At 38.6% G+C, this 4,490-nt stretch overlaps 1 long non-coding RNA gene across 1 annotated transcript; it reads right to left on the bottom strand.

Annotated features, from left to right (window-relative positions):
• Positions 1–3,373: 3,373 nt before the first annotated feature.
• LOC144589468 (uncharacterized) lies at positions 3,374–3,633 on the bottom strand. Its single transcript, XR_013545590.1, has 2 exons — positions 3,528–3,633; positions 3,374–3,486 (listed from the first exon to the last, which is right to left on the bottom strand). It is a non-coding gene; the product is annotated as an uncharacterized LOC144589468 (long non-coding RNA).
• Between the last annotated feature and the right edge of the window lie 857 nt (positions 3,634–4,490).

The following is a 4,490-nucleotide window of genomic DNA, read 5'->3' as shown; positions in this document are numbered from 1 at the left end:
ATTCTTATTGCTAAAATCTGTGATATGTTTACTATAGTAAATGGTAAAGCTTGAGATAGTTGCTGAGGAACTATCTTTCACAAGAGGGATGAACAGAGTCTGGAAGGTTCTGCTCTCATAAAAGTTGATACACCCGCTACAAGCTTCACAGGTGCTTGGTTCCCATTGATCAGCTATGCCATTGTTCTTGCCAGTTTCTAAATTTGCAATTCAAGCTGGGGAACATTCAAAATTGTTGCTTAATCTGAGCCACATGTTGTGCACAAATTTTTGTGCCAGACCTGACACCACCACATCCAGCTAATCATAATTGTGGGTACCCCTTTTTTTGTCACAAATTTACATGCTTTACATAAATACAATATAATTAATATAAATACATATGTACATACAAATGTAAAAAGCAGTGCCAATGGTGTCTGAAATTTCATTACCAGCGGTACTGCACCCATTCTCACTCTAATCCCACCCACATAACCATGTATACTGTGTATCTAACCTATGGCCTAACTATTCCATCTGAAGAAGTGGATTATAATCCATGAAATTTTATGATAAAATACATGTGTTAGTGTTCATGATACCACAAGACTTTGTTTACTTTCTTTTGTCACACGTACTGAAGTAGACTGACAAGACTATCTATTTGTAAATATTTGAGATACCTATTCTAAATAGTGTGATATGGCTATCAGCATCAACTCAGATCACAAGACATCCAATGACTAAATTTACAGAACAGAATGTCAATAGGAAAAAGTGCTAAATACACTAAACAGAAATATCAGTAGGAAAAGTGATAAGCACATAGACAAATGCAGACATGTGAACTATTGGCCATTAAAACAAGACATGCAGCTAATCTAAACTGTCTACAATAAGATCCCTGTTTTCTAGTTATGGGTTCCCATTTTCAATAAGCAAAAGAATTTCTGCTGTGAAATGAGATCCAGAAAATACGTAAGTAAACAAGCTCTCATTAATTTACAAGTTTAGAAGTGCATCAGAGATAATATAAAACAGTTTGGGGGTTTTCTAAAACAGAAACAAACAAAAATATTACAGTTTTAATGCAAAAAAAAAAAAAAAAAAAAAGGAATAGAGCCAGTGAGGCAGTCTGGGTCTCTTTCCTCTATGTTTGCAAGTGTGTGTACGTGCGTATTCATGAGAGTCTATGTCTGTTCACAGTTCCTATGTCTGGGTGCTAGAAAAGGAACGTGAGCTTTTGTTTGTGTGACTTATCTAACATGGTCCAGATACCAGAGTCTTTTGCTTCTTGGAAAGCTGAATGGATGAAAGATGACAATTAGTGGCATCTAAGAGACAGATGTGATATCCCTTCACTGCTTGATCTGTAATAGATGCTGGAAAGACAACCCCACCCCCAAATATTTCTCTGTCCTTTTGTTCTGTTGTTCTTTCTTTTTTTAAAGAACTGGAGTGCTGTGTTCAGCAGCAGCCGCCCTGGGTTGGATTGGTGAGGGTGGAAAAACCTAGATAGGAGAACAAAGACTGCATCAAGGGCCAGGGGGAGGATTAATTACGTGAAAAATCTTAAAAGCATGAAAACTCTAAAATGTATTTGTACCAAATTTCATTCTCTGTTGCTAAGCTGATCCTGCTATGATCCTTTATAGTGATGCATAGATCTGTCAGGTCTTGGGAAGTCTCAGGGCATTGCTGTGCTTGCCCTGAGTCTTCAGGCAGGGAGGCAAAGCTCAAGGTGAGTATTTGTGGAGGAGGTGAATATCTGTTTTTAGTATATCAGGTTGCTTTAAAGCCTGGGCACCCATCCTTGACTGGAACGAGGACTTCGTGATTCAGCATGCACCTGTTTGAATATGCATTGCACTTGTACACAATTCTGTTATGTGCTGTCAAGTCAACTCTAATATATGCCGAAAGTCCTGTCATTGGCAATCATGCTCAGCTAGCGTAAGCTACCTGTGATTTTTGAGATGGATTATTATGCATTACTGCTTTGACTGGATTTTTAGTACTACTTGTGCTTTCCATTTCTCAGTGACATTTTTTAAATTGTTGTGTACTTATTGGTCTTTGCCTGTTAATGATGTACAATACCTCCTTGTTCATTGTTCATCGTTTTAAATATCACCTCTTAATTATGTTAACCACCATTGTATACTCATTGTTTTCAACTTTTAATATTGTCTCTCATCATTGTAAGTCGCCCTGGGTCCTTTTCAAGGAGAAAGGCGGAATTAAAACATTTTAAATAAATAAATAATAAAATAAATAAGTTCAAAGCCATTGCTTCCTTTATGAGTCAATCAGTCTTATATTTGGTCTTGCTCTTTTCATGCTGCTTTCAAATTTTCCTAGCATTATTATCTTTTCTGGTGAGTTTTAATTTCTCATAATGTGCCTGAAGTATTACAGCCTCAGCTTCTTTTGCTTCCAGAGTTTTCAGGCTTGATTTCATCTAGCAGCTATGTGTTTGCCTTTCTGGTAGTCCAGGGTATCTGTAAAGTATCTCTTCCAGTAAACTATTTGATTTTCTTCTCTGATGTCTTTCTTCACTATCCATCTCTCACATCCATACTTAGTACCTGAGGATACAATAGTATGAATCACCTTCACTTTGGTTTCCAGTTGCACATCTTTACATTTGATCATCTTTACTTTTCATAGCTGCCCTTCCAAGTCTCTGTCTTCTTCTGATTTATTGGTGGCAATCTGGAGCAATAATTGAACCATGTTAAATAGGTTATATCAGGACAACGTATCAGCAAGTTTACAGTGTAATGCTTCTGGTTCTTTGTTGAATTTCAAGGGAGGCATAGTCACTGGAGAAATCAAAGTCACAACCTCCCACTGAGTAGTGTCTTGGCACCATTCCTTTTTAACATTTACATAAATGACCTGTTAAGAGTTTTTTGCATCCTCGCATGCTGCCCCTTAGTAGGTGTGGCTAGGAGGGACCTTTTGGGCTGAGGTGACTGTCAGTCTATCGAGCAGTAACCAATCTTTCTCTTCACTTGAAGGATACTATATATATTTTTCTGATGCAAAGACAGGTCCAACTCTTTGCTTTTCCCCTCCTTTTAATCTGTTGAAGTCTGATGCTCAAAAGCAGTCATGTCAGTTTGCTATTTAATCTGTTCAAATGTGAGTAATGAAGCCTTTTATTCTTTCTCTTAGAAATATCTCAGAGTGAGTCATTGAGACTCTAAGTGCCAGTTGATGAGAAAAAGGAGGTGAATTCTTGGGAACTTGAGGACATTCTGCTTTGTGAATCCCTGTACTTCTGCTGCACAGCTAGAGGAATTTACTCAAAATTCAAAACTCTGCAACAGCCTTTGGGCCCAGAGACCAGATAAACAAATAGATAACTAACAAATATTTTTCAGGCTTTGTAGTTTTTCAAAGTGCCTGTGATTTTAATTTCGTAAATTGAAATGCGGATTGCGCTAGGAACAGGGGTGGCGCTAGAACTCTTCAGGCACTATGTGTCCTTGGGAAAACCTTTTCATACGAGGGGGGGGGAGAGGAGGAAAAAAAAAAACCTAAGCCGGGGCATTATTTTCTTTGGATTTTGGTTTATAAACTGAGGTACCACTGTAGCTGCACAATGTGCCCAAAGTATGACAGCCTAACGCAAATTACAGCTGCACAATAACATAAAGCCATGTTATTATGCAACAGAGCAAATCAGTATTCTGCAACGAATTTGTAGAAATGGGGGCAGCCCAAACAAAAAAAATTGTAGCTTTGAAACTGGACTTTGGTGGATAATGTGGCAGACCAGGGCTTAAAGAGACCTAGGTTCAGATTCCACTTGGCTATGGAAACTCAATGGGAGGTGGCAGTACTAAAAAATATTACTTACCATAAAGTCAATTCCAACTTGTAGTAACATCTTCTAGGATTTTTCTAGGTACAGAGTACTCAAAGTGGTTTATAATTCCCTTCTTCTGGGGCATTCTAAGATTATGTAGTTTGCCCAAGACCTCATAGACTGATTTTCTCCCCCATAGAAGTTACAGTTGGTACTGAATAGGCACATGCCATTTGGTTTGGGTTTTTCCCCCTACTCCAAATCACAGAATGCCCCATTCTGGAAGTTCCATCTGTCAGACTCACACATAAATTGTGCTCACCTGAAGAAAGGCTGGACTAGAAGCCTGCATGCCCAAGGAAAACCAACTTTTATTGTAGCTGCTTATTAGAAACAGAATGTTTGCTTGCTTGCCCTGGTGTTTGCTGTTGGTCCTTGGTCCTGGAGTCTTCCTCTATTTTCCAGGTGAGCACAATTTTGGTGTGGTCTGGCAGGTGCACCTCTCAGAATGGAGAACTCTGTGATTATGAGTCCAAATAAACACACACCAACAAATGGAACATCCCTAGAACTGAACTCTATATAGAGCTATCAAACCAGCTTGGCATTGGTAAAACCAGTCCTTATATATCTCACACACCTTGAAGGTATTACTAGGGTTGCCATGTGTTATGACACATAACAAGAACGG

This window comes from Pogona vitticeps, chromosome 5, assembly GCF_051106095.1.
Source record: "Pogona vitticeps strain Pit_001003342236 chromosome 5, PviZW2.1, whole genome shotgun sequence".
Taxonomy (NCBI): Eukaryota; Metazoa; Chordata; class Lepidosauria; order Squamata; family Agamidae; genus Pogona; species Pogona vitticeps.
This window is presented reverse-complemented; position numbering and strand designations above follow the sequence as displayed.